This window comes from Rutidosis leptorrhynchoides, chromosome 8 (assembly GCF_046630445.1).
Source record: "Rutidosis leptorrhynchoides isolate AG116_Rl617_1_P2 chromosome 8, CSIRO_AGI_Rlap_v1, whole genome shotgun sequence".
NCBI lineage: Eukaryota > Viridiplantae > Streptophyta > Magnoliopsida > Asterales > Asteraceae > Rutidosis > Rutidosis leptorrhynchoides.
Genome location: NC_092340.1, coordinates 286,694,187 through 286,710,320, shown reverse-complemented (window position 1 = coordinate 286,710,320; position 16,134 = coordinate 286,694,187).

Genomic DNA, 16,134 nt, shown 5'->3' with positions numbered 1-16,134 from the left:
TGTAACGCTACGCTATTTTTAATCATTGTAAGTTATGTTCAACCTTTTTACATTAATGTCTCGTAGCTAAGTTATTATTATGCTTATTTAAAACAAAGTAATCATGATGTTGGGCTAATTACTAAAATTGGGTAATTGGGCTTTGTACCATAATTGGGGTTTGGACAAAAGAACGACACTTGTGGAAACTAGACTATGGGCTATTAATGGGCTTTATATTTGTTTAACTAAATGAAAGTTTGTTAATGTTAATATAAAGATTTACAATTGGGCGTCCCTATAAACTACCATATACACTCAATCGGACACGATGGGCGGGGTATTTATATGTACGAATGATCGTTCATTTAACCGGACACGGGAATGGATTAATAGCCACTAGAATAATTAAAACAGGGGTGAAATTACATTCAAGGGTAATTGGTGTAATTGTTAACAAAGTAGTAAAACCTTGGTTTACACGCAGTCGATAACCTGGTGTATTCATTAAACAAAGTATTAAAACCTTGTTACAATTCGAATCCCCAATTAGTTGGAATATTTATCTTCGGGTATAATAATAATTTGACAAGGACACTTGCAATTTATATTTATGACTGATGGACTGTTATGGACAAAAACCAGACGGACATATTGAATAATCCAGGACAAAGGACAATTAACCCATGGGCATAAAACTAAAATCAACACGTCAAACATCATGATTACGGAAGTTTAAATAAGCATAATTCTTTTATATCATATTTAATTTCCTTTATTTTATATTTAATTGCACTTCTAATTATCGCACTTTTATTTATTTTATTTTATCGCACTTTTAATTATCGTACTTTTTAATTATCGCAAGTTTATTTTATCGCACTTTTATTATTCGCAAATTCATTATCGTTATTTACTTTACGCTTTAATTTAAGTCTTGTATTTATTTTATATTTTACATTAGGTTTTAACTGCGACTAAAGTCTTAAAATCGACAAACCGGTCATTAAACGGTAAAAACCCCCCTTTATAATAATAATATTACCTATATATATATATTTGAATTTTTATAAAAATAAACTAATATAGCGTTGAGCTTTGTTTAAAGATTTCCCTGTGGAACGAACCGGACTTACTAAAAACTACACTACTGTACGATTAGGTACACTGCCTATAGTGTTGTAGCAAGGTTTAGGTATATCCCATCCGTAAATTAATAAAACTTGTGTCATATTTTGTAGTATTTTGTATCAAAAATTTAATACTATTTCGTACCCTCACGCTACATCATCAAGTTTTTGGCGCCGCTGCCGGGGAATCACTCTTAAACGCCGGAAGCGCAACGCTAATATAAAAATAAAAAAAAATTTTTTTTTTTACTTTTATTAAAAGTCGTTTTTGTAAAAATACGTTTTTAAAAATTCGAAAAATATAAAAAGAAAAACAAAAATATTAGTATTTTTAAGATTTTGTAAATATTTAAGTTTTATAAGTTTCTTTATTTCTATTTTAAGTTTATAAAAATATAAGTTTTATTTTAAAATCTTTTATTTATTTAGAAAAACAGAAAAAAAAAAAAAATAATAAGTAATCGGGCCAAGGTACTGTAGCAGCCCAACTTTTGGCCTGGATCCGAACACCATGCGAGTCGCATGATAATTCAACTAAACCCCATGCGAGTCGCATGAGGGGTCTGACAGGGCCACAACCAAACCCTAAAAACGCATTTATTACGGAGTATAATATATTATTATTATAATTAAACCCTAATTTGATTATTATTAATTAAGTTTTTAGTTTAATTAATTTTAACTACTTTTAATTACTTTTATTATATTTAAAACTTAATACTTTAATATAATTAATATAAAAATAATATTTTAATAAAAATTGTATTTTTTTTTATCACTTTTTATTTCTTTTAATATTTTGTCCCTTTTTAATCGTTGTAGCGTAATATTTATATTTTTAGCTCAAATTTAATTTTAAACTTAGTTTTTGCTATAGTTATTTTTACTCCTATATTTTTAGGCTTTGCCGTAGAATTCCTTAAGTGCTTTTTCTTTAGACTAAGATTTAGGTGCTTTAGAATTTTGCGACGCCTTTTTAAGTTTTAGTTTCTTTTTAAGTTATTTCCATTTGGGATTTAGTTTTTCCTTGTAAGCTTTAATATTTTTAGACCTTTTACTATGTATCAATTATCATTCCAATTAGTAATTTCAATTTGCGATTATAATTTTAAGTTAGTTGTAGTAATAAGGTTAGGTTAGTTAAGTATTTTTAAGTTTTTATAAGTTTCTTTTATTTTTCCGTCGTCTTTTATTTTTCAACCATTTTTTCTTTTTCAACCTTTATCGACAAACTCTTTTTCTCTCTTATTTCTCGCTATTCTAGTTTTAGGACTTAGAATTTTTTCTACTTCTTATCTAAATTTCTAAAAATTACGAAAATTTATTTTAAGTGGTTAAATTGATAGACATCAAAATTTTCTGGTTCGTAGTAATAGTTGGATTTGTACGTGGACCGGGTTATTGGAGCCAAACAGTCCTCAATTATATTGAGACCAAACGAATCCTGCCCCTCTGCTGCATCTTTTGGCTATTCGAAACGTGGGCAAAATCAGAAAAGTCTATTGATTGGATAACTTATTATAATTTTTCTTTCCTTTTTAAAACTAATAGGATATTCAGTGAATGCACCGAGCAAGACGTTCATCACCTTTTGTACGTTCACCACCTGTAACTCGATCAAGACATCGTTTAACAAATATAACCGCCGTTGATTTTTCTTTAGAATCGTCATCCAGTCGACCAAGTACTTCAGTTCAAATTTCCGATAATCCAGTTTTTGAAACAAACCTCACAATTGAGAATCCAGAAAATATTCAGGAACGGTTCGTAGATCCTGAACCATTAAACTTTCCTCCGGAACCACCAATCATTCAAACAGAGATTGTTGAGGAACGAACTATTAAATCAGAATCATCTAGTGATACCGAGTCAACAAATTCAATTATGGAGAATCTGGAACCTTTAAGTATGGAAGACCGAATGAGAGCTAAACGCACTGGCCAAGGTCACGCAATTACTCATCCAGACATTAATGCGCCAGATTATGAAATCAAAGGACAAATTCTACACATGGTGACTAATCAATGCCAATTTAGTGGTGCGCCGAAGGAAGATCCAAATGAACATCTACGTAACTTTAATAGGATCTGCACACTATTTAAAATCCGAGAAGTGGAGGATGAACAGATATATCTCATGTTATTTCCCTGGACTTTAAAGGGAGAAGCCAAAGATTGGTTGGAATCGTTACCTGAAGGGGCGATTGATACATGGGACGTTTTAGTTGACAAATTTCTTAAACAATTCTTTCCCGCATCTAAAGCCGTACGACTTCAAGCAGAAATTGTTACGTTCACACAGAAACCAAATGAAACTCTATATGAGGCGTGGACAAGATATGGAAAGTTGTTAAGAGGATGTCCGCAACATGGTTTAGACACCTGTCAAATAGTACAAATATTTTACCGAGGATGCGACATCACTACAAGAAAAGACATAGATATAGCAGCTGGTGGTTCTATTATGAAGAAAACCGAAACTGATGCTTACAAAATTATTGATAATACTGCTTCCCACTCACATGAGTGGCACCAAGAAAAAGATATCATTAGATCATCTAAAGCAGCTAGAGCCGATTCTAGCCATGACTTAGATTCCATTTCGGCAAAGATAGATGCTTTCGAGAGACGAATGGAAAAGATGACTAAAGATATTCACTCAATACGAATTAGTTGTGAGCAGTGTGGAGGACCACATTTGACAAAAGATTGTCTCAGTATTGAATTAACAATGGAACAAAGAGAGAATATTTCATACATAAACCAAAGGCCTGGAAATAATTATCAGAATAATTATCAACCGCCAAGACCGATTTACAATCAAAACCAGAATTATAACCGAAATATTCCATACAACAACCAACAAGGTCCTAGCAATCAACAAGTATCCAATAATACTTATAATCAGCAAAGACCGAATTTTCAAAACAAACCACCACAACAAACCGATGATAAAAAGCCGAATTTAGAAGATATGATGACGAAGCTAGTTGAAACTCAAACACAGTTTTTCACATCTCAAAAACAAACAAATGAACAAAATGCTCAAGCATTTAGAAATCAACAAGCTTCTATTCAAAATCTGGAACAAGAAGTAAGTAACCTAGCAAGGTTAATAGGTGAAAGAAAACCGGGAAGTTTACCTAGTGATACAAATGCTAACCCCCGGAATGAAACAGCTAAAGCTATTACCACAAGAAGTGGTACAACACTTAAACCACCTGAAATACCTGTAACTTCTGATGAAACTATTCCTACTCCACAAGAACCACAACCTGATCAAGATAAGGAAAAAGAACCGGTAGTTGAAAAGGTTAATGAAGATAACACAGTTAAGGATAAACCTTATGTTAAACCATACCAACCACCTCTTCCTTATCCGAGTAAAATGAAGAAAGAAAAACTTGAAGCCGAGCAATCCAAATTCTTGGATATGTTTAAACAGATAAATGTAAATCTTCCTTTCATTGACGTGATTTCAGGAATGCCAAGGTATGCTAAATTCTTGAAAGATCTAATCACGAATAGAAAGAAAATGGAAGAACTCTCGGCTGTTACTATGAATGCTAATTGTTCAGCAGTGCTGTTGAATAAGATACCAGAAAAACTATCTGATCCAGGAAGTTTCACAATTCCATGTTTTCTGGGTAGTCTTAGTTCAATAGAAGCATTAGCAGACTTAGGTGCTAGTATAAATCTAATGCCGTATTCACTATACGCTAAACTAGACCTTGGAGAATTGAAACCAACCAGAATAAGCATACAACTAGCCGATAGATCAATAAAATATCCTAGAGGGATAATGGAGAATATGCTAGTTAAAGTTGGTAATTTAGTATTTCCAGTAGATTTTGTTGTTTTGGACATGGAAGAAGATTCTCAAGTTCCTCTCATATTAGGAAGACCATTCTTAAACACGGCTAAAGCAATGATAGACGTGTTCGGTAAGAAACTGACCCTAAGTATAGAGGATGAGAGTGTTACCTTTTTAGTTGATAGAGCAATGCAACAACCACAATCTGCAGATGATACATGTTATTATATTCAAACTATAGATGCACATGCAGAATTATTAGAAGAATTTCCAGAATTACAAGGAACGGGAGAATGTTCTTTAGGAGAAGGAAATGAACCAATTGATGAAGCTGAAATGTTAGCTACACTTATAGCTAATGGATATGAACCAACAACAGAAGAAATTCAAATGCTAAAAGAAGAAGACAGATATCGATATAAATCATCGATAGAAGAACCTCTGAAATTAGAGTTAAAGCCACTTCCAAACCATTTGGAATACGCTTATTTACATGGTGAATCTGAATTACCTGTAATAATATCGTCTTCTCTTACTGAAAATGAGAAATCACAACTCATTTCTGTGTTGAAAGCTCATAAACCAGCCATTGCATGGAAGATTCATGATATTAAAGGAATAAGTCCTTCGTATTGCACACATAAAATCCTTATGGAAGAAGGTCATAAAACGTATGTGCAACGCCAACGAAGACTAAATCCTAATATGCAAGATGTAGTTAAGAAAGAGATTATTAAACTGCTAGATGCAGGTTTGATATATCCAATTTCTGATAGTCCATGGGTAAGCCCAGTTCAATGCGTGCCTAAGAAGGGTGGCATGACTGTCATTACAAATGAGAAAAATGAGCTTATTCCTACTAGGACTGTAACAGGATGGCGTGTATGTATTGATTATAGAAAATTAAATGACGCCACCAGAAAAGATCACTTTCCCTTACCTTTCATAGATCAAATGTTGGAAAGATTAGCCGGAAATAGTTACTATTGTTTTCTAGATGGATTTTCCGGATATTTTCAAATTCCAATAGCACCCGAAGATCAAGAGAAAACCACATTCACGTGCCCTTATGGTACTTTTGCTTACAAACGCATGCCATTTGGACTTTGTAACGCCCCTGCAACCTTTCAAAGGTGTATGATGGCGATTTTTCACGACATGATAGAAGAATGCATGGAAGTATTCATGGATGACTTTTCAGTCTTCGGTGATACATTTAAATCATGTCTAGTTAATCTGGAACGAATGCTAATTAGATGCGAAAAATCAAATCTAGTACTTAATTGGGAGAAATGCCATTTCATGGTTAAAGAAGGCATCGTTCTTGGACATAAAATTTCAAAAGAAGGAATTGAAGTGGATAGAGCTAAAGTAGATGTAATTGCTAAACTTCCACATCCCACCAATGTTAGAGGAGTTAGGAGTTTTCTAGGGCATGCCGGTTTTTACCGACGTTTTATAAAAGATTTTTCTAAAATTGCCACTCCTATGAATAAACTCCTAGAAAAGGATGCGCCATTCATCTTTTCAGATGAATGTATCAAATCTTTTAATATTCTTAAAGAAAAACTCACTAATGCGCCGATCATGATAACACCAAATTGGAATCTACCATTTGAACTAATGTGCGATGCAAGTGATTTTGCAATGGGAGCCGTTTTAGGACAAAGGATTGAAAAACGATTTCAACCTATATATTATGCTAGTAAGACGTTACAAGGAGCACAAACGAACTATACAACTACTGAAAAAGAACTCCTTGCTATTGTCTTTGCTTTTGACAAATTTCGATCATATCTCGTTCTAGCAAAAACGGTGGTCTATACCGACCATTCTGCTCTTAGATACCTATTTTCAAAACAAGATGCTAAACCAAGATTAATCCGTTGGATCTTACTCTTACAAGAGTTTGATATTGAAATCCGAGATAAAAAAGGAGCAGAAAATCTCGCCGCTGATCATCTTTCTCGTCTTGAAAATCCCGAATTAGAAGTTCTGAATGAATCGGCCATACAAGACAACTTTCCTGATGAATATCTATTGAAGATAGATTATAAAGAAATCCCATGGTTTGCAGACTATGCAAACTACTTAGTTTGTGGATTCCTTGAAAAAGGATTATCGTACCAAAGACGAAAGAAATTCTTCAGTGATATAAAACACTATTTCTGGGAAGATCCACATCTGTTTAAAAGTTGTCCCGATGGAATAATACGCCGATGTGTATTTGGAGATGAAGCTAGTAAAATATTAAACCATTGTCACACAGGACCAACAGGAGGGCATTATGGGCCTCAACTAACAGCAAGAAAAGTTTATGAAGCTGGATTCTATTGGCCTACAATTTACAAAGACGCACACCTTCTTTGCAAATCCTGTGATGCATGTCAAAGGGCCGGAAAAATAAGTCAACGTGATGAAATGCCACAAAATGTCATCCAAGTATGTGAAGTATTTGACATTTGGGGTATTGACTTTATGGGTCCATTTCCAAAATCTCATAATAATCTATATATACTCGTAGCCATTGATTATGTATCTAAATGGGCGGAAGCACAAGCTCTCCCAACTAACGATGCACGAGTTGTAGTCAACTTTTTAAAACGTCTTTTTGCAAGGTTTGGAACACCGAAAGCTTTAATAAGTGATCGGGGTACTCATTTTTGTAATAATCAACTTGAGAAAGTTCTTAAAAGATATGGGGTAACTCATAAAATCTCCACCGCATATCATCCACAAACAAGTGGACAAGTTGAAAATACCAACCGAGCTTTAAAACGTATTCTAGAGAAAACCGTAGGATCAAATCCGAAGGAATGGTCCATTAAATTGGAGGATGCACTCTGGGCTTTTAGAACAGCCTACAAAACTCCAATTGGAACCACACCTTTTAGACTTGTTTATGGAAAAGCATGTCATCTTCCAGTAGAAATTGAACACAAAGCATTTTGGGCTTTGAAGACATGTAACCTTGATTTACATGAAGCCGGACGTCTACGATTAAGTCAACTAAACGAATTAGAAGAATTAAGACATGAAGCATACGAGAATTCGTTAATCTATAAAGAAAGAACGAAGAAATGGCATGATAAAAGAATCAGAAGTTCAAAAGAATTCAAAGAAGGAGACAGAGTTCTTCTTTTCAATTCACGATTCAAGCTATTTCCTGGAAAATTGAAATCAAGATGGTCTGGACCATTCATAGTCAAAAGAGTTTTCCCATACGGAACGATAGAATTGATAAATTCAAATGGGATTGAATTTAAAGTTAATGGTCACAGAGTTAAACATTACATACATGGTCCGATGGAAGTCGACAACGAAGTTAATCACAATTTCGACACCACAGCTAACTAAGTGTGGGGAAAATCAAGTCTTTAAAGGATAATATATATTTCTGTTAGAGTTAGATTGTCTGTTTTCGTGTAGTTCTCGAAAATGGAACACGTATGGTCTTTCCCTAGCAGACCCTAAAGAACTAGTCTTCTCCCCCCATTCTGAATTTTTATTTTTTTTTAGGTTTTTACAAAATGAAGACTGCCTGTGAACTAAACCATGGTCTAATGCTACACGCTTTGATCACTAAACGTAATAATGACATACTCCCGAGTGAAATAGTATCAGTAATCAGAGAAAGAATGGACGGAGTTAGAAAAGGATCCAGATGCGAAGATAATAAGTTACAATTTGGTAAAGGAAAATCAAAATCCGCAGCAAAAAGAAGAGCACGACACCTAGAACGATGTCACAAATGCGGAAAATGGTCACATGGAGGTAAATGTTCAAATAATCAAACCTATTCAAATACCGAATTTGTTACTTTATGCAGAGACGGACCGTTCATATGTTTAGAAGAAAAGACAATGAATGCTCGAGGTTACGCCTATGCAGCCATGGAAAATCAATTAAACCGACTATCTTATGAATATAATAGATCATATAACTAAGAAATCTATTTCACAGGTATGTCTGTACAGTTTTTATTTTTATTTTTATTTTTAACCTTTTGATAATAAACGCTAATTTGTTCGCTAAAAAGTATTAAATTGGTATTAAATAAAATTAGGTTTGGCGACCGAAATTATTGATATCGTTCAAAAATTTATTACATCACTGCGAAATTTAACGTTTATTCTTAAGGTATAAATATCTTTAAACAATCAACCCAAAATATTTCAAAAATTCGTCATGAGTTAAATTAGGTCTTGGAACCGAAATTACTTTACCGAAAAGAGGGGCGCATATTTTTGATAATATTTGATTGATAAAAGTGGGATAAAAAGACAAAAAGATTTTTAAATTTATTTTTACCATGTTTTTAAAATTAATATTTAAATCTTAAGTTAATATTGTAAACTTTGTAAAAACAATATATTTAAAATTGTAAATATTTGAAAAATTTATATAAGTTTGGTGTGAATTTATAATATGAATTTTTAAATTAAGTGGTGTGAATTTTTAAAATATGAATTTTTAATTTTATGCATTTCAAATTTTAAGTTTGGTGTGAATTTTTAATATTAATTTTGAATTTTATATTTAAGTTGTGTGAATTTAAAAACAAAAATTTACTTTATCTCATTAAGTTAAGAATATGATTTTTAAAATTCATCGTAAGTTGAAGACTAGGTCTTTGAACCGAAATTGCTTTACCCGAGGGAGGGACGAGAACTTTTATTATCATTATTTTTAATCTTTTTGATTTAAAGTATGCCAAAAAAAAATTAAAAAATCCAAAAATCTAAGCTTTTAAAACAATCGCTTGAAAATGACAAAATTTTAAAATTTTGTCGAGGGACGGACTAGGGCATCGTCCCGAAACGACCTCGTCTTAAAAAGAAACAAAATTTTTAAAATTTTATTAATTCTATGTTTTAAAAGTATAAGGTTTTATAAAAAAAAAAAAAAAAAAAAAAAAAAAAAAAAAAAAAAATTAAATCCTGGATTTTCACCCCATGCGACTCGCATGGGGGTATGCACAATTCCATGCGAGTCGCATGGCCATAAAAAACTGGACAGGATCAAAATTTCCAGCCGAGCTGCTCTTTTTCACAACACACACACATATACACGAACCATCTCCAAAACCCTCTCAAAAATTCATCATTTTTCATCAAAATTCTTGCAAAACTTCACAATAATCATGCCTAGATTCAGTAGTCTCAACCCCTTCAGGAGAAAGGTAAAGATTTCACCCCTAATCTCTTTAAATTCGAATTTTTGTGTTCTTGAGCTAGAAATTTTATATTTTGATTTTGTTAAATTTAGGTGTAATTAGAGCTAAATTGTTGTTATATTATGCATGTATATCCTAGATAGAAGCTATTTAACATGAATTGAAGCTAAAAACTTCAAATTTTTAAGAATCTAGGGTTTGTGTTCTTGAGCAATTTGGGGCTTTTTGATATAAACAGGTTATGACCGATTTTTGTCATGAATTGTTGCTAAATTGAGTAGTGTAACATGTCTAGGTAGTTAATTGATCCAAACTTTGAGCCTAAACATGTTTTTGAGAATTAAAGTGGACTTTTTAAGTCCAAAAATTCATGAACTTGGATAAATTGATATAAAGGCCATTTGAAACTTGTTTCATTGCTAGTAGTGATTATTTTGGCATGTTATTTAAGATAAATGCTTATGAACTTGATGTACATTTTTCGTATATGCTTATTTGACAAAGTGTAGACTTGACAAAAATATGAAAATGAGCACTAGTTTGATTTGAATGCCATGTAACAAGTGTTTAATTGCTATAATGATTATTGTTGACATGTTTAAGAGTTTAAATGTGATAAAACATTGTATACATTTTCGTATGTAAAAATGTAGAATTGTTATTGTTAAGAAAATGTGTATAAAATGTGTTATGAATTGAACATGTCATCATAATTGTTTCAAGTTATTATTTTGCTAACACTAATGCATATTTGGATGCACAATTTTTGTGTTTAATGTGTTTTACAGAAAGCCGATACTGGAGGTTCAGGAGCATCATCGTCCAGGCAACCAGAGCCCGAACCGGAAATGTTTCATGAACAAGAACAACATATGCAACAAGAAGAAGAAGAACATGAGGAGCAACATATTCCTTATCACGATCAAGATCAATTATTCGTGAATCAGTTTCGTCAGTTCGCTCCACATCAAAGGATTCTGAGCTTAGACATTAATGAAGATCAGTTACACCCAAATCTGAGATTTGATCGATGTTGGATAGAGTATCCAGATTATCAAAAGAACATGCACATTCTCTACTTTAAGGTTGTTGAAATGCCAAGGGCAATTGACTGGGTACCTTTGGAAACAGTTAACCTTGCCGAACCGATTCGGGAATTATTGGTGCAAAGGTATGGTAATTCTCAGTTTAACGATTGGATGCGTCTATTTTCCATTCGTAGAACCATATATAGGGAATGGTGTATAGAATTACTTAGTACTATTAAGTTAAACAGTGATGTTAGGAGGATAGATGATAGAAGCTTTATTAGATTTCTGTTAGGTGGACGAATGTACAGAATGTCCATGATAGATTTAGCTAGGGCCTTACAGATTTACACCCCTGCTGAACTTTTGAGCCCCGACTGTAATAGCCTGATTGCCCAAGGAGAAAGGGTAGATAGGGAATTTGATATTAACGCCATCTGGAGGCGTATGTCCCACTTTAATGAATTTCACGCCAGTGGAAATCATACATACTTAGATATAGACAGAGCTGAACTCCGGGTGATTCATAGATTCTTAGCAAACACAATTACACAAAGGGGTAGGAATAAGGAGAAATTGACCGTAAACGATTTGTTCTACCTCAAGTGTATTAGAGACCCGAGGAGTTTCGTTAACATTCCCTATTGTGTTGGTTATTATCTCGCTAATGTAGTTTCGGGGATGAAATCGGGGAGTATTATAGGTGGTGATATTTTCATTACTCTCATTGGAGAGTATTTAGGTGTAGATAAGCACCAAGGGGGTCCAATGAACGAAATAGAGGACGGAGGTGAAACTATAAGTTCAAACCTTTATCACGGTGCAAGGGTATTATTAATGAGACGTGGTCGGGTATATCGATACGAGGGACCTCAGCGACAGGTAGAAAGAGGTTCGGATGACGAGATGGAGGATGCGAACAACATTATAGGAGTTGTTCGGGAGACTGCTCTTGATTTAGGCGTTCGTATGGAGGATGAATACATGACGAACTATGATAGGCATATGCAGTACGAGGCATGGCAACGTCGGAATGACTACGAGCATTCCCGGCAACGAGAGCATGGCCGATGGGATTATCATCAGCGCCAAATTATAAGCCAGTTGCAGCCTGGCGAGATGTATTATCCGACCCGACCCGCATACTATCCCGCACATCAGCCAGAAATGAGACCACCCTATGATTCATATGATTATGACGCAGCATACCAGTTCACCTATAATCAGCCATGGAACCCGGACGCGAACATGAATTGGGATCCATATCCTAATTTTCCTCCTAACCCACCTCCTGATCAGTAGAGATAAGTTGGTAATTTTTATTTTTATTTTAAACACTTAACATTTTATTACGTTTATGTAATGTTTGATATTCTTATTATTATTGTGTACTAATATTTTTCTTATAGTTTGAAAGTGGGATGCCAAAGTTCCATTTCAAATTGCATGTATGATTATATTTGTATTGTATGTATTCTATTTTATGCACAAAACAGGGTAAAACAACGCGTTTTCAAAGACTGGCAGTAAGTTCAGCAAAAGCAAGTAATTTTGACGACAATGATGCAAAATGTATGTGAAATAACAACAAGACGGAATGAACAAATGATATGCACCATTTATCATTCAGCAAACAAACGCCAATATATTTGGAAACTTTGGTAAAAATTTAATCATTTTCACACAAATCACCCTCAATAATTTAAATTGTTACTGATTTCTTGCAAATGAGGGCATTGCAAGATCTCAAGTGTGGGAAGGGGTTAAATTCTTTCGAATTTTAAAATTTTTATATTAAACACTTGGTTACCATTAAAAATACTAGTAAAGCAGTAGTTGTATTAGAATCTAGTGCTCTCTGATAAAAAAGAACAGCCCTAGTCTTATATACTGACTACCCAATTCTAGTAAAATTTTTCAAAATTTTCAATTAAATGAATTCAAATCATGTTTATACATATTTATGAACGATAAAACTAGGTTTTAACACCGAAATTATTGTTACCTCGGAAAGGACATAAATTGAGAAACAAACTAAAATGTTAAAATTCATTTAAAATGGAATAGAGGACGATAAAAAGAAAAATAAAAAGCCAAGTGTGGGAAAATTTACCAAGTTATTTTAAACATATGCCACATATATTTGTAACAAATAACTGAAAATACTTTTGCTTTGGACTAAACTAAACTGTTTTACCCAATGAAAGAAAAGAAGAGATGGATCTACACGATGAATCAATTCCATCATTAAAAGGAAGTAAAGTCTTCCGAAAAAGACACGCGCTTCTTGATTTAGGTCATGAAGTTGTCGTTCAGACCAGCTGTAGGTTGACGAAAAATCTAGAAAAGTCATCACTAAAATCAGCTGGAAATCCACGGACCTCAGCATTAAACAGGGTCGCCAAGTGGTCAGATTTATCCTAACCATGAGAAGGATTTATCTCGTACAATGGGGAGGCACCGTGCAAATTAGCTGGATAAGACTAATGAATCAGATCCCCAGAAAGGATAATCTCCTTAAAGATTAAAAATCAGCTTTTAAGCCTGATATTACTCAATCCTTGAGATTGACCTTAAAGATTGAGAATTCAAACTCATGGAATTCGATGATATCTAAACTCGAGCTTAAACGAGAAAATATTTTGATCAAAAATTATAAACCGATTTGTTTTCTGAAAACCCAATTTTCAATGCGTTCATTACCATTGAACGTAAAATCCTAGGAATTCACCTGGAATTCACTAGGTCACCTGAACTAAATCGGGTGTCAACCGTAAGAACGGTGGTTGCATAGCATGGTCAAAGACAGGACCTTGTGCCAGACCGAAAAATTATAAGGGTGAGCTTTACTATTGCTCCTACCAAGGATAGTAATTGCGTCCGACACGTTATAGACCATAATCAAAAGCATGTCACGGGACATTGCCTTAACAGTTGCTTGTTCAACACTTTCCTTTACAACCGGACGGTAGTTTACCGAAAGGTAATATACGGAACAAGTAAACTGGACGTGTTGCTTTCCAAATACAAGGTTAGCAAGTGGGTGACACAAAACCGCAAGTTTTGAGCTAAAATTTTCAAATCTGAAACCCACCAAACCCACAAAAATATTTTGCAAACACCGGTAAAGGGTTATTCCGGAAAACTTATCTAGGGTAAAAACTAGATTTCGAAAGATCAAATGTTTTCATAAAGATCCAATTTCCTTAATGGATCTAAATTTTTATAGTCATGTGGGACTGTAAACCATATCGTTACTTCCATTGTTTATACCGACGTATAGAAATCACTGATGTACAAAGTGTGAAGAATAAAGAAGTGATTCTAGTATTTCAAGACAATATTGCTTGAGGACAAGCAACGCTCAAGTGTGGGAATATTTGATAATGCTAAAAACGAACATATATTTCATAGCATTATTCCTCAAGAAAGACAAGCTTTTAGTTGCAATTGTTCGATTTACAAGCAATATTCGTTTAAATATTAAAAAGTGAAGACAAAAGGCAGATTCGACAAATTGAAGACAAAAAGGTCCAAAGAGCTAAAAAGTACAAGATACAACTAAAAAGGTTCAAAATATTGATGAGGAACGTCTCAAAATGACAAGAGTACAAGTTACAAGACGCAAAGTACGCGATTTAAAATAATACGCGAGGACGTCCGAAAATCCGGAACAGGGACCTGAGCCAAGAAGAAACGCCCGACGCAACGGACCAAAAATATCTAGTCTACTATGCACAAGAATATAATATAATATATATATAATTATATATAATTATATATTATATATATTATTATTATTATATTACGTCGGCAAGAAGAAAACAAATCCATTTGGCTGGATCCAGGGTGGCCATGCGACTCGCATGGCCAGAAGCACAAATCCATGCGAGTCGCATGGAGTGAGATTGCTGGTCAGGTCCTATATAAAGCCAGTTTTCTGCCGAGTTTGATACAAAGAATTTTAATCTCTCTCTCAATATATACATAATATATATATATAATTTATATTTTAATTTTAATTTTAATTCTAATAATAAGGGTATGTTAGCGAATGTTGTAAGGGTGTAAGTCGAAATTCTGTCCGTGTAACGCTACGCTATTTTTAATCATTGTAAGTTATGTTCAACCTTTTTACATTAATGTCTCGTAGCTAAGTTATTATTATGCTTATTTAAAACAAAGTAATCATGATGTTGGGCTAATTACTAAAATTGGGTAATTGGGCTTTGTACCATAATTGGGGTTTGGACAAAAGAACGACACTTGTGGAAACTAGACTATGGGCTATTAATGGGCTTTATATTTGTTTAACTAAATGAAAGTTTGTTAATGTTAATATAAAGATTTACAATTGGGCGTCCCTATAAACTACCATATACACTCAATCGGACACGATGGGCGGGGTATTTATATGTACGAATGATCGTTCATTTAACCGGACACGGGAATGGATTAATAGCCACTAGAATAATTAAAACAGGGGTGAAATTACATTCAAGGGTAATTGGTGTAATTGTTAACAAAGTAGTAAAACCTTGGTTTACACGCAGTCGATAACCTGGTGTATTCATTAAACAAAGTATTAAAACCTTGTTACAATTCGAATCCCCAATTAGTTGGAATATTTATCTTCGGGTATAATAATAATTTGACAAGGACACTTGCAATTTATATTTATGACTGATGGACTGTTATGGACAAAAACCAGACGGACATATTGAATAATCCAGGACAAAGGACAATTAACCCATGGGCATAAAACTAAAATCAACACGTCAAACATCATGATTACGGAAGTTTAAATAAGCATAATTCTTTTATATCATATTTAATTTCCTTTATTTTATATTTAATTGCACTTCTAATTATCGCACTTTTATTTATTTTATTTTATCGCACTTTTAATTATCGTACTTTTTAATTATCGCAAGTTTATTTTATCGCACTTTTATTATTCGCAAATTCATTATCGTTATTTACTTTACGCTTTAATTTAAGTCTTGTA